The following is a 27358-nucleotide window of genomic DNA, read 5'->3' on the forward strand; positions in this document are numbered from 1 at the left end:
AAGTAAGGTAATGAGTACGTTTTTTATTGAGCATTGTTACCCCCTCCTTTGATTTTCCCCTACCATCCCTTCCCTGCACACCTCCTCAACTCCCCACTTTACCCCCGTCTGATATTGTCTTGTACATCCCATTGCTACAGTGGGTCAACCTGTATCCTTTCCTTGTATCTTAAATAAAGAAATGCTGGCTTGATTTATGCATATTCTACTTGTGTAGACACACCTATAGTCACTCACCAAGTCCAAAAGCACATAAGTGAAATGCACATCTTCTTTTGTCAGTTGGTATAATTGTATTGTACACATTTATTGACAGGTTACAAATTATTTTCAATTTTTAAAACATTAAAAAACTTTCTTTTTTTAAATTTCTTGGCCAGGAAATGGAAGACCTCAGTCAGCATTTCTAACTTTAGACTTTTCACATGGGTTGGTTAAGTGTTGACCTGAGGTCCAGTCTTCTGAGGCCTCATTCATCTGCTTAGGAATTGATGGTAGTTGGATGTGAGGGCGATCTGCTGCGACATCTGTCACCCCATTGATCGCCAGGGTTGATTCGGCTGCTCTGGCTGGCTAGGTGGGTGTCCCCTTCCTCCCTTACCGCTACATGTGTGTCCCTCCCGAAACTGTGCACTCGGTCGAGGAGGACTACCATCCCCAATAGAGGAGGATCGGTCTTAGGTCAAGGATATACGGGTAGCTGAGCTCCCCTGCTAGAACCTCCAAACAAGCTCTCAAGGAATTGATGGTAGCTTTTGTAAAAAAGCTCAAGGAAGGATGCCATTTAAAGCCTTATAACCTTATTTTTTACCAGGATATTCTTCTGCTTTGGTTTTTGAGACTGTCTACAAGAGCAAGAATTCCATGGGGAGCAAGGAGACACCATAAGACCTTTACTTACTGAGATTTCTGAGTGATTTGTTATCACTTGTATGGGATGTTGCAAGTCGATTCTGGCAAAAACTACCAATTTTAGGAGATAAGATGAGTGGAAAAAAAACTCTTAGAGACAAAGACATCTTCAACATATTCAGTTCCAAGCATTCCATCTAAGGCATATTCAACAATTAGTGAAAATTGTGTTGGCTGTATCTATGTGTCTTTCTCCATGTGTGCATGTATACATGTGTATATGTATGTGTATATTTGTGTGTATAGTAACATACATGTGTACATATATAAGGGCATATACACACATATATGCAAATATAAATAAATATAAATATATAAATATATGTGTATATATATCAGCTGTTCAGTCATTTAATCTAGAGTTCCCAGCACATTGCCATTCTCACAAAGTGTACATGATAAACTGCTCTGAGGATCTGTGCTCATTTCCCCCATTACCTTGTTTTTCATCCCTGTGAACAACTTCAGCCTACTTTCCCTAGGATAGCTTTGTTTTGGTTACTGACTGATAATAAAAGAAAAACATTCTTTGTAAAAGAAAAAGAACTTTTAGGTCACAAATGGATGCCTATGAGATAAAATTATAATAGAAATAAAAGTGAAAAGGAATTCCTAGATCTGTTGTTTTGCCATTTAGAATGGCAAAGAATAATATCACGTTACTCTTATAACTTTTAAAGAGTGCAAGGGTAACTGATGGTCCCTATCATGTTCCCACAAAAGCAGTGGATCCTGAAGGACAATAGTAGACCAGCAGAAATTCTAAATAGCAGACATGGAGCATGAAAGAGAAAGAGAGAAAATGAGAGAGAGAGAAAGAGAGAGAGAAATATCATAATACTGGAAGTGCATAACAGATAAACAAGAGCTGTATGAGAACCTTCGTACTGCTATCTTTAGACTCTCCATGTACATTTGAAGGTATTTGATGTCTGATAATCCATCAATATAAAAATATAAATTAATTTTGATAAAAATTAAAGATTACTCAGAAGAAATTATAAATGCAAAAACAGTCTTCACAGAAGCAAACACTCAGAGATATTTCATGACTTTGAAAAGGATGAAGTGGCTGAAGTTAGTATAAATTTAGAAGTATGACAATTCACAAAAACATAAAAAGATATTCATGTATTTCATTATATAACCCAAAGCAGAAAGTAAATGTTGTTCAGATGATTTTTAAAAGAACAGTCTCTCCGGTTCTTGGAAGGTGGCTCAGTGTTAGAGTGCTTGCCTTGCATGCATGTGGCGCTTGGTTTGATTCCTCAGCACCATATATGGAGAAAAAGACAGATGTGATGCTGTGGCTCAAGTGGTAGCACTCGACTTGAGCTGAGGGACGGCACCCAGGACCCAGAGTTCAAGCCCCCAACCAACAAAAACCAAACCAAAAAACTAAACAAAACACAGTCTCTCACTTTTGTGGCCTCAACTCTGTAAAACCACTGCTTCAGCTTAAGGCTAAGATTTTATGTGTGGACATTTATCAACACTCCTGATTCAGACTCTAATTGAGAAAATTTTTAATCAATATTTTGTTCTTAATTTTGATCGCTGTGAATTCACATGCACCTATAAAAAATGGTCATCCCAGTAACATTTTCGAAATACCTCGTAATGACGACTTAAAAAAGTTGTATTATATTGCAAAAAAGAAAACAATGCAAAAAATAAAGAAAACCAATAATTAAATATTAATGATTAATAAAATAAAAGCCAAATACCAGTATTTCCAATATTTGAAGTATACTACATATTAGATTTTACAATTTGCTCATATTCCTGTACATTTAAAACTGGCTAAGATTATGATGTTCAACAAGAATTTTAAATTTAAATTTACACTGTAAGATAACTTTTTATGTCTCACTCATCACTGATACATGGCTTATATAATCATTTGTTCCTTGCTAACATATAAAGACAAGAAGCCCTAAAGTTTCAACAGAAATTGTGTAGTTAAAGTCTTATCTCTTTGCTCTGTTTCTTTACACAAAGACTTTGCAACTTCTCATTAATAAATTTTCTATAAACTCTGAAATGTACATACTTAGTAATATATGTCAGCTACCATAAATCTTAAATACTTTATGGAAAAGTTTTATGACCTGACAGTCTTAATTTTGGCATATATAAGCAGGTTCCCAAAATTAAACATATTTAAAACATTGAAATTTTTATCACACCTTAACACTTGCTGCAGTGTTCATTATGAGAGGTGCCCTGTATAGAATAATTGAATTCCTCCTCCTACACATCTCTTGAACAACAAACATCTGGACTCATTTTGTTTTTGTCATATCAATCTTGACTTTATTCTTAAATGTGTGCTTATGTAACAAATATCTGGTTCTAAAATTTCACAATTCTTTTGAACTTGCTTTTTGTTGAATTATCTAGTTTAAAAAAATCAATTCCACTTTATATATAAAAAATGTTCTGTGCTCAATTTGGCAGCACATACACTAAAATTGGAACAATACAGAGAAGATTAGCATGGCCCCTGCGCAAAGATGACACCCAAATTCATGAAGCGTTCCACAACAACAGATGCTGGAGGGCATGTGACCAGAAGGGAACCCTACTATATTCTTGGTGGGAGTGTAAACTTGTTCACGCACTTAGAAAGCAGTATGGATGTTCCTCAAAGGGTTACACATAGAGCTCCTCTATGACCCAGCAATCCCACTTTTCTGCATTCACCCAAATGATCACTAACAAGGCCATTCTAAAACTACCAGCACAACTATGTTTATTGCAACATTATTTACCATAGCTTAGATATGGAATCAACCCCGATGCCCCACAATAGATTAATTGATGAAGAAAACATTGTGTGTGTGTGTGTGTGTGTGTGTGTGTGTGTGTGTGTGTGTGTGTGTGTGTGATGGAATTCTATCATCCATCAGAAAGAATGACATTGCCCAATTTGTTAGAAAATGGAAAGACTTGGAAAAATTTATATTAACTGAAATAGGCCAAGTCCAAAGAAACATAGGTCCCATGGTATCCCTTATTTGCAATAAGTTATATATGTCTGGGAAAAGCAGAAATGGTCCAAAGCTATGTGCATATGACTAGATAAGGTGATGTTAAACTAAATGAACCCAAGCTAGGGACACAAGTGTGTGTTTTTCCTTTCTTGCTGTTGTTTCTAATGCACTTATAATGTACGATGAGATTTTTTTTTTTTAATTTGGTCGTCCCACACGGTATAACCCCTGTTTTCACTGTATTTGGTGTTGATGCACCTGCATCTTTTATATACACTTCTCTAATTTGGAGAGGGAAAGGGAAAAACCAAAATGCTCAAATAGAGATACTGTTTGACCCATTATAACAATGAGTTGCCCAAGACACTATGTTGAAATACTAACTTTACAATTTAGGCGGGGGGGGGGGGTGAAGTGTGTACTTGTGGAGGTGTAAGGGAGAGGTAGTTGGGGAAAAACAAAGGGGGAGGTAACAATGTTAGATAGGAAATATACTCATTACTTTGCTCATGTAACTGTAACCCCTCTGTACAGTATTTTTACAATAAAAAACATTTAAAAATGATGGAAGAGTTTATTTCCATTATTTTAACCATATAATATTATTAAACAAGAAATTAATGCAAAATACTGACCTGAAGATATTTTGAATAAGTGTATGTGTGTGCGTGTGTGTGCGCGTGTGTGCGTGTGCATGTGTGTGCGTGCGTGCATGTTGGCATGCCCAGAGTTTGAACTCAGAGCTTCAAGGATTTGCAAGGCCTTTCCTCTCTAGCTTTGTGAGCTATTATATGAGCTACATCTCCATTCCTGGACCTTTGCTAGTTCATTTAAATTTTTGAAAAATAATACTTTGATTTTTTTTTTGCCTTAATTGGCTTCCAACTCCTATTCACAGATCCCATGCTCCTTTGTAGATATGCCGGGTAGACAAGATTACAGGTATGACTAACCAGTACAAGGCTTTAGGAATAATTTTAAATGTAGAAGAAACTTTAGTTCAGGAGGGCCTGTTTTATTATTTCCTACTTTTAAAGCATTTTGGAGTGACTATATGTGAATTGTTTACGTTTTGAGATACTTAAAAGTCAGTAAGTAATGGTATTTAAAAGTTTTAGTACTTTTTAAAAAGAATACTGGAACTGTGGGACAGAAAAATTTGGCTCTCTTTGGACCTCAATTTATAATCTCAGCACTGTGCATGATAACCCAAAGTCACCAACTCAGTCTGTGTTGAAGACAAAATGTGATAGAAAACAATTACCGTGGGCAATATTTTTTATGCTATTATTTATTGGACAATATGAATATTGAATTGAGAGTATAAGAGAATGGAGAGATTTTACCTACATTTTTGTATTGCTGAAAGGGTTTTGGAAACTTTGACTCATTTCCTTCCTCACTATATGTCTTTGGGCAATGCACTTAGTGCCTTGAATTACAATTTTTCTCAACACTAAAATGGTAATAACATTAGCATTACAGCAAATTTTTTAAGACCTAAGAGACATAAAACTTGTGAAATACTTAACATAAACTTCTATGAATGAGCTTTCAGTTTACCCAGTAGTTTTTTTTAATATTAAACAGAATGTGATATATATCACAGGAATCATTACATGTAGTGAGCAACCAGAAGTAATGTTATTTATTGACTATGCTGTGCTTCCAAGGAAACCAGCTGGATAACTTCTCATGCTGTAAATCAAACTGGTTATCTTATGTCTTGATAGTGTAAAACTATCAGTGACAGAATAATGAAGGAATGCTGTAGACTGGGGTGAAGTCCATATGAAAATGTGCAAAACTCATAAAACGTAAAAGTAACTGAGCAGTATATTGAGTTTTACATCATTTAAGGTAAATTGCAAAGGCAGGGAAGACATAGAAGAATGAATTCTCCTTTTGATATCCTATCATACAAAAGTCCTTAGCAGGATGAACTCTTTCCTCATTCTTGTAGAGGAATCATCAGATGAGAGGAACTCTATTTTTGGGTTGCTTCCTTCAATTTATTCTTCAGTTTGAAACCTGAACTACATGAGACTGCAAGAAACCAACGAGAATTAGACATGCAGGATTTGGAAAGAGCAATCAGCATAAAATAAATAAAATACAGAGAGCCTTGTAAAAGGTCTAAATAAATTGAGTTATATAGTCTCAAGTGTAAACAGAAAATGATTTAAGCAATATCATGTTATTGAAAATTGAAAATTGTGAGGAGTTGCTCAATTTTTTTCCTTTCTACTATATTGAATTAATTATTGATTTTGTATATAGAGATTAAAGATGAGATTAACAAGGAACTTGATTAAAAATAGACAAAAGTTCTGAATAGCCATATTTTGCAAAATGCCCTGAAAATCACCAGTGGGTTTACAAAGTTGTGTTAAATATCACTTCTATGCTGGATTAATGCTTTGTGAACAGAAGTCATTAGAGAAATGCAATTCAAAATTATTATGATACTACTTCATAACTATTATAACTCATCAAAAAAATCAAAGGAACTTGGTGTGGTGGTAAAGGCTTGTAATTCCAAGCATTTGGAAGGTTGGAGTAAGAGGATTTGAGCCTAAGGCCAGTCTGGGTACTGCACATAATAAAAACCTGCCTTTTCAAAAAACTCAAAACGTAATTATGTTTGTGATAGTGTGGAGAAAAGGAAATTTTCTACACTCGTGGTTAAAATACCGGTTATTATTCTCATTCTAGAAAGTAGTATGGAGTTTTCTAAAGAAATACAGAGTTGAAATATCATCTGACCCACCAATCATATGATTATTTCTCTCTAGTAAATATATCTATAGTTCATTGTTATTCACATTATCCACAACAAGCAAGATATAAATCAAAGTTATGTGTTCAACTACAGACTAATAAAGCAACTGTGGTGCATGCACAAATATATTTTTGTTTCATCCCTAAACTAGCAAGAGACTTCTCCCGTTAGCCACAACTTACAATGACCTGAAAGATGTATTCTAAATAAAGAAAAATGTTGTCTTCTGATCTTTGTCCAAACACACACACACACACACACACACACACACACACACACACACACCAACCTAAAACAACAGAGAAATTTTTCAAAAAGTAAAGCAAACTGGAATTTCTGGGGCATTTATGTCACAATATACATGATAGTAGATATACAGGATGACCAAGTATAGAGTTGTAATGTACAATATGAGGATGCAGCGGACAACACTGGCTTTACATAGGAATGAAGCTAATTAAGTAGGAGTTGTTCTTCCTTGTAGGGGTTGCTCTTTTAGTTGTTCTCCTTCAGTAATGGTTGAGATTAACATAATTCTTTAAATATACCTGCCGGTTTGTAGAAATAATAACAAATAAGATAGCAATAATGTTGTATGCTCAACATAGAACAAAATGTCAAATTAAAATACATGAGATTATCTTTGATATAAACTAATTATTACAAATAAGGGAACCCATTGGACATATGTTTCTTTAAGTCTGGCTTACTTCAGTTAATGTGATTTTTTCCAATATTTTCCATTTCCTGACAAAGAGGTGGTATTATTCTTTCTGATGGAAGCATAGTATTCCATGTGTATATAGGTGTGTATGTGTGTGTGTGTGTGTGTGTGTGTGTGTGTGTGTGTGTGTGTGTGTTACATTTTCGTGATCAATTCATCTACTGAGGTGCATCTGGGTTGATTCCATATCTTAGCTATGGTAAATAATACTGTGATAAACATAATTGTGCCTTGTTTGTGGTCACTGTGATAAATACCCAGAAGTGGGATTACTGGGTAATAGGGGAGGATTATTGTGTACATCAAGGATAATCTTAGTAGATGAGCAGAATAGCTCAATTGTTAAGTACATATGACCATATAAGGTGATTCCAAGCGAAATGAACTCCAAGACATGTTATTTGTTGTTGTTGTTCTTAACGTACTATGTGATTTCTTTTTAACCTTTTGTGTTTTCCCGACTTATCACTATATTTGATTTTGATACCCTGGGTTTTGTAAATATGTTGGTTTCAACTAGGGAAGTGAAAGAGAAAAAAATCGAGAGACAAAGGACAAAGGGGAAACCTATGCAAAAGTGATAATCACAAGACAATATATTGGAAATACTCTTGGGGGGTTTGGGAGGGAAGAGGGAGAAAAATGAAGGAAGGGGTAACAAGTTAGAAAAAAAGGAATTCATTACCTTACTTATGTAACTATAACCCCTTTGTACATTACCTTGACAATAAAATTTAATTAATAAAATAGCATACATGAGAGCAGAAATACAGGAGATGGAAGTGGGGGAAATACTATATTATACAATGAAGAGTAGAACAGCTGTAGACAACAGGAATTTTACAGTAACATAGGAAGTAATAAGCTATCATACAGATTTTCATCCTCATGTCAGTCACTACAAAGGGGAAAATGCACAATCAGCAAACCAATAGAGATAAAATAGAAAACTAAACAATTAAGGTGGAGGGCTGGGAAGGTGGCTCAGTAGTAGAGCACTTGCCTTGCATGCCTGAGACCCTGAGTTCAATTCCTCAGCACCACATAAACAAAAAGAAAAAAGGTGGAAGTGGTGTTGTGGCTCAAGTGGTAGAGCGCTAGCCTTGAGCTGAAGAGCTGAGGGAAAGTGCTCAGGCCCAGAGTTCAGGCCCCACAGCCGGACGCCCCCCCCAAAAATATATAAAAATCAATGAACATGGAGAGATGACTTGGAACAATAACAAATGACACAACTAGGAAACAAATAACAAGCTGGTGAGTTTAAAAAATATTACCCATAATTCTATTAAATGATTTTTACATCACAATTTGTTAGAAATATACTTCAAATCACAGTTTAATAGTATATCATTATAATAATAGGTTACTTATTATTGATTTCTTAATATTGAATGTTTAATGTATAATTTTAGTAGCTATAGAAAAGAAAAATGTGAAACTAATTTTAATGATATATTTCAGGAATTGTAAAATTGAGAAGCATTAAAATTTAAACAATAAGTCATTATTGTTTCATTTATGTAAATTGATGTGGTAATTCAAATTGTATTCTACACTTAGCACTCAACATCAAATAGGAAATTATTGCACATGAATTTGGTATTAGGTTGAAGGGTGCAGCCTTGTGGTAAAATTCACACCACACAGTACACGAAGGTATGACTCCTCTCATCTAGCTTAAATTGTGGAAATTTGATTTCTACACGCATGTTAAATTCCTGTCTAGGTGACATCTATACAATTATATAAATTATATACACGAGGAGTATTTCAGATGACACTTAAAAGTCATATTCATTAATTAAATTTTTATTATTTTGTACCAAATAAATATTTATAGAGAGACTGAATTTCTGAGTAGATGATGGTGTATTTGTGCCAGATAATACTTACTGAGGCTTATTTTACATTGCTGACATTGTTTATACAGTTGGACTTAATTTTCCGTAAGGGGTTAAGTGTATTATATTGGATATATGAAAGTAAACTGAATGGTGATTCCATTAATCCTTTGCAATTTTTGTAATCCCAATATAAATTATCCATGTGTTTGAAGTAATGAAAACAACAACCGATATAAGCAACATGAATCAGTCTGTAGCAGACAAGTATTTTCACCTTTATTTTGATAGTTGTTCCTCTTTTACACTACAGAATATTCTTGGGAAAATGTGCTCCAGGCTGGCCACAATTGCAGAATATTATGGTTTAATCTATCAGTCCCATTGTTGGTAACACAGAAAATCTACTGATTCTTGTGGTTTTTATACCCTCCTACATTGCTGAAAGTTAGCATCACCTTTACTAACTTGAGGAAGGAAGCTATAGGGTCCTTTATATACAGGATCATATCATTTGTGAAAAGGGATAGTTTTACTTCTTCCCTATTTGCATCCCCTTTATGGTTTTCTCTTGCCTATTGCTCTTGCTAGAAAGTACACTACTATATTGAAGAGTAGTAGAGAGAGTGGACATCCTTTTCTCATTCCTGTTTTTAACATATTCATGCCTCCACCTTTAGATATATACTTATTGTCATATCTTTGTCATACACATACACTAAAACTACCAGCACAACTATGTTTTTGCAGCATTATTATCATAGCTAAAATATGGAGCCAATCCAGATGCCCCTCAATAGATGAGTGGATCCAGAAAATGTGGTATATATACACAATGGAATTTCATGCTTCTATCAGAAAGAATGACAGAGCCTCTTTCTTAACAAAATGGAAAGACTTGGAAAAATCATATTATGTGAAGGAAGCCAGACTCAAAGTAACATAGGATCCATGGTTTCCCTCATTTTCATTAATTAATGTATGCTTAGGATAGTCCTGGCAGATAGGTTCACTTTTATTTTTTTCATTGTGAAAATACTTTATTGAGGGGTTAAAATTACATGGGCAAGATAATGATTACATTTCTTATCAAGCATTGTAGCCTCCCTCTTGGTTTCCCCTTCCCATCCCTTCCCATCAGTCCCCTGTCCCCAACCATGTCCTCCTCCTCCCCCCAAGTGGTAATGTTTGTTTTTCCACATAACGACTTGTACATCTCATTGTTGCAATGGATCCACCTGTATCAAATGGCTATAATCAAGAACTCTAACAACAACAGATGCTGGAGGGGATGTGGACAGAATGGAACCTTACTGCATTGTTGGTGGGAGTGTAAATTTGTTCAACCATTTTGGAAAGCAGTATGGAGGTTCAAAAAACTCCACATAGAGCTCCCCTATGACCCAGCAATCCCACTTTTGGGCATTTACCCAAATGATCACAAACAAGGCCGCAATAAAGCTACCAGCACGACTATGTTTATTGCAGCATTATTTACCAGAGATAAGATATGTAACCAACCATGATGTCCCTCAGTAGATGAATGGATCAAGAAAATGTGGTATATATACACAATGGAATTCTATGCCTCCATCAGAAAGGTTCACTTTTTAAACTATTAACAATCCCTTTTTTCTCTCCCTCTTCCTCTCTGATTCCATTTGTGTGTGTGGGTTTGTGTGTGTGTGTGTGTGTGTGTGTGTGTGTGTGTGTGTGTGTGCTCGCGCACGTGTGTGTGCAGTAATGAAACTTGCCTTGGAGCCTCAAATTCTTGATAGTTTTTTTTTTCACTCATGACTGACTGAGTCTGTACTATTTGAACCAATGTTTCATTCTGTCTTTGATTGAACAATTGAACATAAATGTCTCATGGATTGCTACTCCAGCCATGTGTGTGAACCATGAGCTTCCAATCTCAGCCCAGTGAGATAGAGATACTGGCATCCAGCTCTATTGTCAAGGGTCATTTGTTTTGTTTTGTTTTGTTGTTTGTTGTTTTGTGAATCCAAAATATGTAAGGAAAAAAATAATTTATAATCAGTACTAGTCACATAAAATATGAATTGTTTAAAGATTACCTTTATAATGTTAACCTTTTGCATCCACATTATGTGATTTTATTTTTTGAACTCTCTTGTTGTAGTCGTCACTTATATATAATTTGAAACTTCTTCTCTTGGTTTTAAAGTATGTTAGGTGTTTCAAAACAGAATTTATCTACTACTGAAGCAAGACCTTTATGATTATTCAATGTCCTGTAATCATGTTTATTACTGATCATCGCACCATTTGAGTACAAGTAGTTTCTTATAATATCTCCACATATTTTAGAATTCTATGCCATGCACAACTCTGCCAAATATGCAAGGGCATCCTTTGTAATTCTCCATGTATTTTCATGTAATTCCCTCTACTCTCAAGTGCTAAGTCCTTTGATGGTCATGTTGATTTTCTCCCCTGTTACATTCAACATTGCACCTTGGGAACTGCTGGTGTGCACTACTGTACTTCCATCCGTTCTCCTTGTGCTTTGGCTTGTACCCCTCTTCACCTCGAAGGGACAGAAATTCGGGATATTTTCTTCAATCTTTATCTCAGACATCTATCTTTATTTTCTAGCAATACATTCATTGAATTCTTTCTGTAAAGTCTAATGCCTTGAAAATGATTACTGCATTGTCATGGTATTGTTAGTTGGCATTAGGGAAGAACATGGGTCAGTAACTGTAACTTAGGTAAAAGAAGATTGCAATCATGGCTCCATAGATGTTGTTCATTGGATAATGTTTACTTCAAAGTCTGACTCCCTGCTTTCTTTTCATTGTTTTTTTTTTTCAATGTAGCCTTTTCTGGAAAATATTTTTGGGCCTAGTGAAGATCAATTCGTACTGTAATTAGTCATCAATTTTATTGCAACATCATTTCACAGATCCTTCTGAGTTTCTTCAGGGTTTGTATAGTAGTGCTTCACATTCTTAGATATGTTTTAACATCGATGCATCCAATGATAAAGACACATTGTTTAAGTCACCATTTTGAGAACTAAAAGGAAACAATGCTGCAAACTCACTATTTGGCAATTTTCTGGTTTTAAATTCTTTTAGATTAAAATTGTTGCTGGAGAAAAAACATTCTGTGTACAATTTTAGATTTTCCTAATTATTTTTAGTATACTTTCCAATGTTATATAAAGTTAAAACATTGCCACTTATTTTTATGATTTCTAAAATGGTCAGAGTAAAGGTTCTATTCATTCACAATTTTAAGACAATAGAGTGTCCATTGTGACTAAGTGAGACATTTTAAAATTTTATTTGTGGTCCTTAAAGGTTGTGCTAGGGAATCAATTCCAATGCTTTATGTGTCTTAGTCCACTTTGTGTCTCTCAGCCTAATGTGACCTGTGGTTTTATTTTCACTCAATTGGAATAAAGAAAAATTTCACTAGGAAGGAATTATTACTTGGTTACTTTCTCCAGTATCTCTCGCATACATAAAAGTAATATAATTCAAAACTTACAGAAAATTGTGTTCTATTAACAGTAACGGTTTACTTTTTGTAGCTCCACTCTTCAATAAGTCTTGCCACTTTCCTATCCCTACTTCCTATAAAACTTGACTGAATCCACTGGAAACACATTTCTCCTCCTTAAAAAGCACAACCTTAAGTAACCTACCCCCTGGTAGTCCTGCTATAAACTTTCAAAGTCCTGACTGTGACCTTCCTGAAAGTCCTCCTCTGCTACAGGGAAAGCATTCCTCTACTCCACCCCTTCCTGGAATCCCTGCTCTGCACCACCAGAAACCAGGCCACATCTATATCTCCTCCTTCTATGTCCCTCCTTGCTGCACCAACAACCACACCTACATTGGCTCTTCCCTCTAATTCTCACTTCATCCACCATATAACTCATCCCTAACTACGCTAGTCCCTCACATTCCCATTGCCCCCATATCGTAGTACCTCCAAGCTCCTCCCTTTCCTTTCATTCCCCACCCCCAAGCAGACTTCTTCCTCAAGCCCTACCTTGTTTCATCAGAAACTCCGCCCATAACTAGTCTACTTTTAAGTGGCCTAACCTCTTAAATCTAGTCCTAAACATAATCTTTCCCACAAAGCCCATCATGCTATACCAAACACGTCCACTTCCCTATAACTGCCCTTGAAACCCCACCTTGGTTGGTCAGAGGCTTGTCACACAATCCATCTCCTGCCTGGAATGCCAGCCTTGCTTCACCACAAGCCTCTCCACCTCCCATATCTACCTTTTCAATGCCCTGCATTGCTCCCCAGATAAACCCCCCTCTATTGGGTCCTCCCTCAGATACACACGGTACTACACCAGATATCCTGCCTATAATATCCTACACCTTTGTAGACCTTCCACTCCTTTTCATAGCCCTTCCTCCAATAGGCCCATGGATCCAAGCCCTGCCCTGCTCCAGAAAAACCCCACTAGAAAACCCCCACCACACTATCCCATCTCTCAACACCCACATTGCTCCACTGGAAACCACTGCAACAGTTGGCTTCCCTCTGGAAGACTCACAGGCTCAACTGTAAATCACTGTCCCTCAATAGTCCCTTGGTGAAGGTTGCCTTGCACTACTGGAAACTCTGTCCAAAGTCCTTGTCCTGCCTTGCAACACTTAATTCCCCACCCAAACTTACTCCTCTTTTCGAAGTGGTGACTGGCTATACCAGAAACCCCGTCCTAACCAGTCTAGTCCACTGTATCCTATCCCTGCTGTCACAAAGCCCTGGTTCTGCAAAACTCCTCCATATATTGCAACTACATCCTGCTCTGCCAGAAACCCCACCTCCACCCTAACACACTTTCCAAAGGCCTGCCATTCTCCACGAGGAACCCCGTCACTTTCTAGCCCACGTTTTTCTAGCATCGCCTTATCCTCTCAAAACCAGACCCCAAAAAACCTCTCCCTAATAGTTCCACATTACTGCATCAGAAACCCCAACTTCTGTCAGGCTCCTTTCTCTTCCCTGCCTTATGTGAATCACCACCCTACATGCCCACTAGGGCTCACAATGTTCCACCAGAACCCCTCCTCTAAGTAACCTCCTCCTTTGTAACCTTGATCTTCTTCCTCCAAGCTCTGCCCCAAACAGCCTCCTCCACAGTGACGCCACGTTTTTCCACTGAAAACCTGTCCACCTGCCAGCCTCCATCCTAAAGTCCCACCTACTCCACAAGAGACCCCGCCCCTAACAAGTCTAGTCTTTCTTGTTCTGCCTACCTTTAGAAGATATGACAGAAATAAATGATTACAGGTAATTTGAGTTAATCATTGGCTAATATAGGTGATTTGATATTGAAATATAAGGTAAATTTGAAAGTATAATCACAGTAGTCAGATATTTTGCTAAGTAAGTTTGTTTCACATTAAAAACACATCTAGACCAGAATTAAGGATTTACTTTTGCTGTCTGTCAACTTGTATGTCACTTGGGAAAAGAAACTTCATGTCTTCCATGTGTGATAAAGGACTTTAAATGGTTTGATGTGCTGGCTCACATGTTTAATCATGGTTAGCAATCAGAAATAAATAGATCACAATTTGAACAAAGCCTAACCAAAAATTTAGGAAGTCCCAATCCTAACAATCTAGTGGATCATGTTGAATCATGCCATTAATCTCAGCACCACAAGAGGCTAAGTCTCTGACTAGTATCTGCGTCACATGGTAACTGGCACACTTGGAGGCAGTCACCTCTCCTGATGCAGAAACTGGGCTGAGATTTCCCCAAGAGGAGGGTGGAATCTTCCACACCTTCCCAGGATGGACCTCAGAAAATGCAGTGAGCGTGCTTGCTTTCCTCCTCCAAATGGCATGAGATGCCATGCTGTTGAGGTGTAAGGTAACATTAAATTAAATTTCACATTCGTCAATTGAGCTGCTCTTCCAAGCCTGTGAGTTCAACTCAGAAAGTGTTCAGTAGGGGAGAGAGGGAGAATGAGTGAGAGGAGAAATCGAAAAAGAGAGAGAGAGAGAGAGAGACAGAGAGAGACAGAGAGACAGAGACAGAGACAGAGAAGGAGGAAAGGAAGGAAGGAAGGAAAAAAGGAAGGAAAAAAGGAAGGAAGACAGAAAGATACAAAGAAAGAAAGAAAGAGAGAGAGAGAGAAGAAGAAGAGAGAGAGAGAAAGAAGGAGAGAGAGAGAGAAAGAAGGAGAGAAAGAAAGAAAATAATTGAGAATGAACTGTTTGGAGTCAAGAGTCACATGGCAGAGGTACTACCTGTATTTGGTATTAGGTTTGCTCCAGGCCATGCAGACTCTATGCAGACACTTCCCCACTTCTTGGCTTAGTTTCCACCCTTCATGTATTATCTGGGTATCTGGCACACCTGGAGGCAGCCACTTCCCCCTCCTGCTAAGTCACAACCTGGTCAGCCTCTGGTCACACTTTCCATCTGACCAGAGGAGAGTCCCAGGCCTTGAAGTCAAATCTAGATCCAGTATGGCCAGACTTTTCCCCCACCTGGCCACACCTCATTCGGTCCTTCGCCTAGATGAATCCTGGCTCAAGGTTGGGTCGCTCTATTTTTTTGTACATGCCTTTCCACCATATATGGCATGGGCAGCAGTTCAGTAAATAAACGATTTTACCTGACTGAATACAGTGCGGTGTTCTCTTCATTGGCTACCTAATGAAACTCACCTAATTAATATACTTTACACTTCAAAGTTTCTAGTTATGAATTCATGGATATTTTTGTGACACATGTGAGTTCAGTATCTACAAAACATATGTACTAACTCATCATTTAACAATATAATTTGACCAGGCAGGGACTCATCAAAGAAAGAGAACTATAGACCCATTTCTTTGATGAACATTGATGCAAAACTTCTCAACAAAATTTTGGCCAACCGACTTCAACAATTCATCCAAAAAATCATACACCACGATCAAACAGGATTCATTTCAGGGATGCAAAGCTGGTTCAATATACGCAAATCAATTAATATTATTCATCACATCAACAGGAGCAAGAATAAGAACCACATGGTTATCTCAATAGACGCAGAAAAAGCATTCGACAAGATCCAACACCCCTTTATGATGAAGGTTTTGGAAAAATTAGGAATCCATGGAACATTCCTCAATACAATAAAGTCTGTATATGACAAACCTACAGCCAGCATTATACTCAATGGTGAAAAACTAAAGCCATTTCCTCTTAACTCAGGGACAAGACAAGGATGCCCACTCTCTCCACTCCTCTTCAATCTAGTATTAGAATGACTAGCTACAGCAATAAGACAAGATGCAGACATAAAGGGGATCCAAATAGGGAAAGAAGAAATAAAACTCTCCCTCTTTGCAGATGACATGATCTTGTATTTAAAGAATCCCATAGACTCCACTCCCAAATTACTCAAGCTGATTCAAAACTTTGGCAAAGTAGCAGGTTATAAAATTAACCCCCCAAAATCAATGGCTTTTCTGTATGCCAACAATGAGAAAACTGTGGCTGAAATTAGGAAAGCAACTCCATTTGTAATAGCCCCACAAAAAATAAAATACCTAGGAATTAACTTAACTAAAGAAGTGAAGGACCTCTATGATGAAAACTTTAAAATCTTGAAAAAGGAAATCAACACAGAACTTAAAAAATGGCAAAACCTCCCATGCTCCTGGATTGGAAAGATTAACATCGTGAAAATGGCAATACTTCCCAAGGCTATCTACAAATTCAACGCAATACCTATCAAAATTCCACCCTCATTCTTCAAGGAAATAGAAGAGGCAATCCAAAAATTCATATGGAACAATAAAAGACCCCGAATAGCAAAAACGCTCCTCAACGGAAAGAACACGGCTGGAGGAATATCAATACCAAATTTCAAACTCTACTATAAAGCCATAGTAATCAAAACAGCTTGGTATTGGCATAAGAACAGACCTCAGGACCAATGGAATAGAATTGAAAACCCAGAAATGAACCTACAGACCTATAACCATCTAATCTTCGATAAGGGAGCTAAAACAATAGAATGGAAGACAGACAGCCTCTTCAGTAAATGGTGCTGGCAAAACTGGTTAACTACATGTAGAAAACTAAAGCTAGATCCTTATATATCACCCTGCACCAGAATCAACTCCAAATGGATCAAAGACCTTGAAGTCAAAGCAGACACTCTGAAAACATTACAGGATGGAATAGGAGAAACCCTGGGTCTCCTTGGCTCAGGCCGAAATTTTCTGAATAGAGACCCGGAAACACAACAAATCAAAGAAAGGCTGGACAAATGGGATTGTATAAGGTTGCAGAGCTTCTGCAGGGCAAATGACATAGCTAGCAAGATCAATAGAAAGCCCACGGACTGGGAGAAGATCTTTACTAGCCATACAACGGACAAGGGTCTCATATCTAAAATATACTTGGAACTCAAAAAACTAAACCACCCAACAACAAATCCTCAAAGAAACAACTGCCCAATAAGTAAGTGGGCGAAAGACTTAAAGAGAAGCTTCTCTGAAGAAGAAAGAAGGATGGCCAATAGACACATGAAGAAATGTTCAACATCCCTAGCCATAAAAGAAATGCAAATCAAAACAACATTGAGATATCACCTCACTCCAGTTAGAACAGCAAAAATCAAGAACTCTAACAACAACAGATGCTGGAGGGGATGTGGACAGAAAGGAACCTTACTTCATTGTTGGTGGGAATGTAAACTTGTTCAACCACTTTGGAAAGCAGTATGGAGGTTCCTCAAAAGACTCCACATAGAGCTCCCCAACGACCCAGCAATCCCACTTTTGGGCATTTACCCAAATGATCACAAACAAGGCCACACTAAAGCTACCAGCACAACTATGTTTATTGCAGCATTATTTACCATAGCTAAGACATGGAACCAACCCAGATGCCCCTCAGTAGATGAATGGATCAAGAAGATGTGGTATATATACACAATGGAATTCTATGCCTCCATCAGAAAGAATGACATTGCCCCATTTGTTAGGAAATGGAAAGGCTTGGAAAAAATTATATTAAGTGAAGTAAGCCAGGCCCAAAGAAACATAGGTCCCATGGTTTCCCTTATTTGCAATATCTAGTATAGGTATGAGTCAAGCGGAAAAACTCAGATAATGTGATGTTAGGAAAACGAAACCTCAAATATGTATTTTAATGTTTTTGTTTCTTTCATGCATGTGTTTCTAACGCATTTATAAGATTATTTCTTTGTTGCTTTGTATGTCCCTCCCCCACAGTGTAACCCCCGCCTTCACTATATTTGATGTCAGTATAACATGTGGAGGAGATGGGGACAAACAAGTCTCTTAAGGATTCAGGTGGACCTGTTGCAACAATGAGAAGTACAAAATGTCATGTCAAAATCAGCATTACAATGCCGGTGGGGGGGGGTATGATTGGGTGGGAGGGAGGGGGGAGGCTGGGAAGGGAGGTGAAGGGTAAACAAAGGAGGAGGCTGCAATGCTTGGTAAGAAATGTATGCATTATCCTGCCCATGTAATTGTAACCCCTCTGTACAGTATGTTCTCAAATAAAATAAAATTAAATTAAAAAAAATATAATTTGGCCTGGTATATTTAATTGCAGCTTAATTAACCATAAAGTCTATTTTGTTTACTTTGCTTTGTTTTGTTTTTTTGCTTAAAGTAATAAAAGAGTTGGTAGGACAATCTGAAAGGATCTCTGGCTTCATATTTTCTCATCACCCTGGGCTACAACCTGTGTGCTACCAGGTTAGAGAATGGGACTTTGAAATTCTAGAAAGTAGATGCGCATCATTAGGCTCCATGGCTTCGGGATTTCTCAGATTATTTTTTAAATGTAATTGTTACTAAGGTGTGTACAGCGATGTTACCATTTCACAATTCATGTAATGTGTACATTTGTCTTGTAGACAATGCCACCCTTCCTGAGCTTTCTCCCGGTTTTTTTGTTGTTGTTGATTGTTTTGTTTTTGTGCTTGACCTTCAGCTGAACTCAGGATTGGGTGCTACCCCTGAGTTTTTGTAATCAAGGTTACTCTACCTCTCAAGCCTCAGCTCCCTTTATGGCTGTTTGGATGTTAATTGGAGAAAAAGGTCTCACAGATTTTCTCACTCCAGCTGGCTTTGAACTGTGATCATCAGCCTCCTGAGTAGTAAGGATTATAGGCCTGAGTCCTCAGTGTCCAGCTGCTAAAGTGTTGGTTTCATGCTTCCCTGGTTGTATTACAATTTTCTTCGACTCTTGGCACTAATACTACATATTGCCTGGCTCAAATCTGAATTGGTGGAACATGCTTGTATTTTGAGGAAATCAGGAATAGGAAACTATAGGCCATGGGGAAATATAAGCTAAAAAAATCATTTGGAACATGGCATAAAGACAAATAAGTTTATTGCCAGTTGACTGTGTCCTGTCTTTACTGTTAATTCTGCATGGCCTGTGAATGATGTTATACATATCCAAATGGCCATTGGCAGAAATAAGGTTTCTCATCCTGTCCTAAAAACAAAACAAAAACCAACCAAAATATTATGTATGAGTCCAGCAATTTCCTCTAGTTAGAGAACAATCTGTCCTAATTTATGAAAAAAAAGTCCTTTATTCAAGTGCTACTTTTTCTAACCACAAATATAATGAAATCTGTAGAAGATTATAGAATTCTATACCAATGCTGACATTTTAGTTCACAAGTAATTCAGACTTTGAAATGTTTATTTTTTTGTCAATTGTGCAGCTTGAACTCAGGGCCTGGGCACTGTCCCTGAGACTCTGTGCTCAAGTTAGTTAGCACTCTACGAATTGAGGCACAGAGCCACTTCTGGCTTTTGAGATATTAATTGGAAAAAGAGTCTTATGGGGACTTTTCTTCATGGGCTGGCTTAGAACTGCAATCCTCAGATCTCAGCCTCATGAGAAGCTGGGATTACAGGCATGAGCCATTGACACCTGTCTTCAAAAAGTCTTTTTTTAATTGTGAAAATACAATACAGAGGGGTTACAATTACTTGGGCAATGTAATGAGTGCATTTCTTCTCAAGCATTGTTGCCCCATCCTTTGTTTCCCCTTCTGATCCCTTCTTATCTCCCCCACACACACCTCCCCACCACCACACACCGCACTCCCCATCCCCCACGGCCAAAGTTATAAAGTTAGTTTTTCAACAACGTCTTGTATATCTCATTGATGCAACGGGTCCACCTGTATCCCTATTTAAACCATTTGTTGTTTCCATTCCTCTCCACAAATTATACCAAAATCAAATACAGTGAAAGCAGGGTTATATCGTAGGGGAGGGACATACAAAGCAACAAAGAAATCATCTTATAAATATGTGAGAATCAATCACAAGAAAGAAAAATCATTTGGATCCTTCTCTTGGGGTTCATTTCACTTAACATCCACTTATCTGAACTTTTCTGATTGTCTCAGACATATACTAGTTATTGCAAATATGGGTAAACATGGGACCTCTGTTTCTTTGGGCCTGGCTTATGTCACTTAATATAATGTTTTCCACGCTTTTCAATTTCCTTACAAAAAGTGTAATGTCATTCTTTCTGATGGAAGCATAGAATTCTATTGTGTATATAGACCAAATTTTCTTGATCCATTCATCTACTGAGTGACATCTGGGTTGGATATATCATTGCTATGGTAAATAATGCTGCAATAAACATAGCTATGCTGGTAGTTTCTTATGGTCCTGTTTGTGAGCATTTGGGTAAATTTCCAAAAGTTGGATTACTGGGTCATAGGGGAGCTTCATGTAGAGTCTTTTGAGGAACCTCCATATTGCTTTCCAAAGTGGTTGAACAAGTTTACACTCCCATCAACAATGCAGTAAGGTTCCTTTCTGTCCACATCCCTTCCAGCATCTGTTATTAGAGTTCTTGATTCTAGCCATTCTAACTGGGGTGAGGTGGTCTCTTAATGTTGTTTTGATTTACATTTATGTTATGGTTAGGGAAGTTGAGCATTTCTTCATGTGTCTATTGGCTATCCTTATTTCCTCTTCAAAGAAGTTTCTCTTTAAGTCTTAGACGACTTATTTATTGGGCAGTTGTTTCTTTGAGGATTTGTGGTTGGGCAATTTAATTTTTTGAATTCCAGGTATATTTTAGATATGAGTCCTTTGTCCATTGTATGGCTAGTGAACATTTTCTCCCAGTCTGTGGGCTTTCTACTGATCTTCCTCGCTATATCATTTGCCATGAAGAAGCTCTGCAATTTCATGCAATCCCATTTGCCCAACCTTTCTTTGATTATTTGTGTTTCTGGGTCTCTATTAAGAAAATTTTGTCCTGTGCCAAGGAGATCTAGGGTTTCTCCTATTCACGGGCTCCACTCCCAAATTACTTCAGCTGATTCAAAACTTTGGCAAAGTAGCAGGGTATGAAATTAACCCTCAAAAAATGTCTTTTCTGTATTCCAACAATTAGAAAAGCATGGCTTAAATTAGGAAAGCAACTCCATTTATCATAGCCCCACAAAAAATAAAATCCCTAGGAATTAACTTAACCAAGAAGTGCAGGACCTCTATGATGAAAACATTTAAAGACCTGAAAAAGACAATAAAACAGAACTTACAAAGTGGAAAAATATCCCTTGCTCCTGGATTAGAAGGATTAATATCGTTAAAATGGCAATACTACCCAAGGCACCCTACAAATGTGATACCTCTCAATATTCCAACTTCATTCTTCAAGGAAATAAAGGAAGCAATCCAAAAATTCATATGGAATAATAAAAGACCCCAAATAGCCAAAACGAACCTTAACAGACAATATAGTGCTGGAGGAATATCAATACCAAATTTCAAACTCAACTACAAAGCCATAGTAATCCAAACAGCTTGGTACTGGCAACAGAACAGACTTCAGGACCATTGGAATAGAATTGAAAGCCCAGAAATGAACCTACAGATGTATAGTCATCTCATCTTTGATTAGGGAGCTAAAAAAAGAATGGAAGAAAGACAGCCTCTTCAGTAAATGGTGCTGGCAAAATTGGTTAACTACTTATAGAATACTAAAGCTCCATCCTTATCTATCACCCTGCACCAAAATCAACTCCAAATGGATCAAAACCTTGGGAGTCAAAGCAGACACTCAAATACTCATTTGTAAAATGATGAACTGCTTAATGCCCCTGGTTCACATATATAATCCAAGCTATAGTTCAGATGAATGGTATGAGGAACAAACACTAGTTGTGTGTTGTTCATGATGGTTTATTTTGGCAGGTTTAATATTGTTTGTTTCTTTTTTTTCATTTTTTTATTTTTATTATTAACATACTGTACAGAGGGGATACAATTACATGGGCAAGATAATGAGTGCATTTCTAATCAAGCATTGCAGCCTCCTCCTTTGTTTACCCTTCACATCCTTTCCCAGCCTCTCCCAGTCCCCCAACCCAATCCTCCCCCACCCCCCGCCACACCAAAGTTGTAAAGTTCGTTTTCGACATGACAACTTGTACTTTTCAGTGTTGCAACCGGTCCACCTGTATCCTTAAACGACTTGATTTCCCTCTTCTCCTCCACAAGTTTTACCGACATAAAATATAGGGAAAGCAGGGGTTATACTGTGGGGGAGGGAAATAAACAGCAACAAGGAAATAATCTTATAAATGCGTTAGAAACAAATGAGTAAAAGAAAAAAAAACATTTAAATACATATCTAAGGGTTCATTTTCCTAACATATTATCTGACCTTTTCTGCTTGACTCATACATATACTAGATATTGCAAATAAGGGAAATCATGGGACCTATGTTTCTTTGGGCTTGGCTTACTTCACTTAATACAATTTTTCCAAGCCTTTCCATTTCCTAACAAATGGGACAATGTCATTCTTTCTGATGGAGGCATAGAATTCCATTGTGTATATATATACCACATTTTCTTGATCCATTCATCTACTGAGGGGCTTCTGGGTTGGTTCCATATCTTAGCTATGGTAAATAATGCTGCAATAAACATAGTTATGCTGGTAGCTTTAGTGTGGTCTTGTTTATAAACATTTGGGTAAATGCCCAAAAGTGGGATTGCTGGGTCTTAGGGGAGCTCTAAGTGAAGTGTTTTGAGAAACTTCCATACTGCTTTCCAAAGTGGTTGAACAAGTTTACACTCCCACCAACAATACAGTAAGGTTCCCTTCTGTACACATCCCCTCCAGCATCTGTTGTTAGAGTTCTTTGTTTTTGCCGTTCTAACTGGGGAGAGGTGGTATCTCAATGTTGTTTTGATTACCATTTCTTTTATGGCTAGGGAAGATTAGCATTTCTTCATGTTTCTATTAGCCATCCTTCTTTCTTCTTCAGAGAAGTTTCTCTTTAAGTCTTTAGCCCACTTATTTATTGGGCAGTTGTTCTTTGAGGATTTGTTGTTGGGGGATTTAATTTTTTGGGTTTCGAGTGTATTTTAGATATGAGACCCTTGTCCATTGTATGGCTAGTGAAGATCTTCTCCCAATCCGTGGGCTTTCTATTGATCTTGCTAGCTATGTCCTTTGCCGTGCAGAAGCTCTGCAACTTCCTGCAATCCCATTTGTCCAACCTTTCTTTGATTTGTTGTGTTTCGAGTCTCTATTCAGAAAATTTCGGCCTGAGCCAAGGAGACCTAGGGTTTCTCCTGTTCCATCCTGTAATGTTTTCAGAGTGTATGCTTTGACTCTGAGGTCTTTGATCCATATGGAGTTGATTCTGGTGCAGGGTGATATATAAGGTTCTAGCTTTAGTTTTCTACAGGTAGTTAACCAATTTTGCCAGCACCATTTACTGAAGAGGCTGTCTTTCTTCCATTCTATTATTTTAGCTCCCTTATCGAAGATTAGATGGCTACAGGTCTTTAGGTTCATTTCTGGGTTTTCAATTCTATTCCATTGGTCCTGAGGTCTGTTCTTGTGCTGGTACCAAGCTGTTTTGATTATTATGGCTTTATAGTAGAGTTTCAAATTTGGTATTGATATTCCTCCATCAGTGTTCTTTCCATTGAGGAGCGTTTTTGCTATTCAGGGTCTTCTATTGTTCCATACGAATTTTTGGGTTGCCTCTTCTATTTCCTTGAAGAATGAGGTTGGAGTTTTGATGAGTATCGCATTGAATTTGTAGATAGCCTTGGAAAGTATTGCCATTTTCACGATGTTACTCTTTCCAACCCAGGAGCATGGGAGGTTTTGCCATTTTCTGTTTTGATTTCCTTTTTCAAGATTTTAAAATTTTCATCATAGAGGTCCTTCACTTCTCTGGGTAAGTTAATTCCTAGGTATTTTATTTTTTGTAGGGCTATTGCAAATGGAGTTGATTTTCTAATTTCACCAAAACTTTTCTCATTGTTGGCATACAGAAAAGCCATTGATTTTGGGGGGTTAATTTTATACCCTCCTACTTTGCCAAAGTTTTGAATCAGCTTCAGTAATTTGGGAGTGGAGTCTATGGGATTCTTTAAATACAAGATCATGTCATCTGCAAAGAGGGAGAGTTTTACTTCTATTTCCTTATTTGGATCCCCTTTATGTCTGCATCTTGTCTTATTGCTGTAGCTAGGCATTCTAATACTAGATTGAAGAGAAGTGGAGAGAGTGGACATCCTTGTCTTGTTTCTGAGTTAAAGGAAATGGATTTAGTTTTTCATCATTAAGTATAATGCTGGCTGTAGGTTTGTCATATACAGCCATTATTGTATTGAGGAATGTTCCATGGATTCCTAATTTTTCCAAACCCTTCATCATAAAGGGGTGTTGCATCTTGTCGAATGCTTTTTCTGCATCTATTGAGATAACCATGTGGTTCTTATTCTTGCTCCTGTTGATGTGATGAATAATAATATTTGATTTGCATATATTGAACCAAGTTTGCATCCTTGACATGAATCCTGCTTGATCGTGTTCTATGATTTTTTGGGTGAATTGTTGAAGTCGATTGGCCAAAATTTTGTTGAGAATTATTGCATCAATGTTCATCAATGAAATGGGTCTATAGTTCTCTTTCTTTGATGAGTCCCTGCCTGGTTTTGGGATGAGGGTTATGATGGCTTCATAGAATGTTTTCGGTAGTGAACTTTCTCTTTCAATTTCATTGAAGAGTTGGAGGAGTATTGGTGTGAGCTCTGCTTTGAAGGCCTTGTAAAATTCCGCTGTAAAACCATCTGGTCTTGGACTTTCTTAGCTGGGAGATCTCTTATTGCTCTTTGCATTTCAATGCTTGATATGGGCCTGTTAAGATGGTTTAACTCATCTTGGTTTAGTTTTGGCATGTCAATATTTGAGGGAAAAGGTCCATTACTGCCATGTTCTCAAACTTATTAGCATAAATTTTTGAGAAGTATTCCCTTATAATGCTCTGAATCTTGGTTGTTTCCGTGGTGATGTTTCCATTCTCATCTCTCAGTTTATTTATTTGGGTGTGTTCTCTTCTTTTTCTGATAAGATTTGCTATGGGTCTCTCAATTTTGTTAATTTTTTGAAAGAATCAACTATTTGTTTTGTTGATTCTCTCTATTGTTTATTGGATTCTAATTCATTTAATTCTGATTTAATTTTAATAATTTCTTTCCGTCTACTGGATTGGGGTTCATCTTGCTATTCTTTTTCAAGAAGGTTTAGATATGTCATTAAATTGTTGGTTTAAATCTCTCCTATTTGTTGATGTAGGAGCTCAGAGCTATAAACTTGCCTCTGAGTACTGCCTTTGCTGTGTCCCAGAGGAGCTGGTAATTTGTGTGTTCATTTTTGTTGAATAGCCTGAACATTTGAATTTCCTTTCTAATCTCTTCCATGACCCACTCGTGATTCAGCAGTGTGTTGTTCAGACTCCATGTGTTTCCGGATTTTCTTTGATGGCTTTTGGTGTTGAGTTCTAATTTTAATCCCTTGTGTTCAGAGAGAATGCAAGGTATAACTTCAATGTTTCTGAATTTGGACAAGTTTGCTTTGTGGCCTGAAATGTGTTCTACTTTAGAAAATGATCCATGTGGTGCTGATATTAGGATCGCAACTCCCGCCTGTTTATGGGGGCCGTTTGCTTGGTAGATTTCGTTCCAGCCTTTAACATCGAAAATTTGTTTGTTTCTATGGGCAAGATGTGACTCCTGAAGGCAGTGTATAGAAGGATCTTGTTTTTTTTTTTTTTATCCAACTAGACAGTCTATGTCGCTTAATTGGAGAGTTAAGTTTGTTAATGTTGATAGATAGGACTGAGAGGTATTTGGGATTTCCTGCCATGTTATCCACCTTCTTGGGGACTGTGAAAACTGTGTTCTTCTAATGGTTTTTGATTCTCAGTTTGGGTGCATTTTCTTGGCCTTTATTGTGGTCTTGTTGGTTTTCTATGTGTAGGACATCTTTAAGAATCTTTTGGAGGGCTGGTTTGGTGGAGAAGATTGCTTCAATTTTTCTTTGCTATAGAAGGTTTTTATTTGGCCTTCAGTTATGAAGGAGAGTTTAGCTGGGTACAGTATTCTTGGTTGGTATTTGTTTGTTTTTAGGGCATGGCATATATCATTCTAGGCTCTTCTTGCTTTGATTGTCTCTGCTGAGAAATCTGAGGTGATTCTAATTGGTTTCCCTTTATAGGTGATTAACCTTTTCTCCCTGACAGCTTTAAGTATCTTTTCCTTGTTCTGGATTGATCCTGTGTGGATTATAATGTGACAGTGGGATGTCCTATTCTGGTCTGGTCTAATTGGAGTTCTAACAGCTTCTTGTATCTGAATAGGCCTATCTTTTTGCATGTTTAGGAAGTTCTCTGCTAGGATTCTGTTAAACAAATTTCCTAGACCATTAACTTATGTTTCTAGGTGCTCCTCTACAACCATTATCCTTAGATTACACCTTCTGATGATGTCTTCCAAGTGTTGGATAGATCTATCATATTTTTGGGCTTGTCTTGCATGGTTGTATGTTCTTTCTCTATAATATCTAGACTGTCTTCAATCCCTGAGACTCGATCTTCTGCATGGTCTAACCTGCTGTCAAGACTTTCTACTTTGTTTATTATTTCTTTTCCTTCTAATTGTTCAGCTTTGATGGCTTCAAATTCTTTGTTGAAGCTTTGTTTTAGATCTTGTATGAACTTCTTTACTTCCTTAATTGGTGCTTAGTGTTTATT

The 27358-nt window shown here is 37.3% G+C and overlaps 1 non-coding gene across 1 annotated transcript; it reads left to right on the forward strand.

The window, feature by feature from the left end:
- Positions 1 to 3356: 3356 nt before the first annotated feature.
- On the forward strand, positions 3357 to 3463 carry LOC122099084. Its single transcript, XR_006145847.1, has one exon. It is a non-coding gene; the product is annotated as a U6 spliceosomal RNA (small nuclear RNA).
- Positions 3464 to 27358: the final 23895 nt, after the last annotated feature.

The sequence above is a fragment of the Dipodomys spectabilis genome, unplaced genomic scaffold, assembly GCF_019054845.1.
Source record: "Dipodomys spectabilis isolate Male_0828 unplaced genomic scaffold, ASM1905484v1 ptg000502l, whole genome shotgun sequence".
NCBI lineage: Eukaryota > Metazoa > Chordata > Mammalia > Rodentia > Heteromyidae > Dipodomys > Dipodomys spectabilis.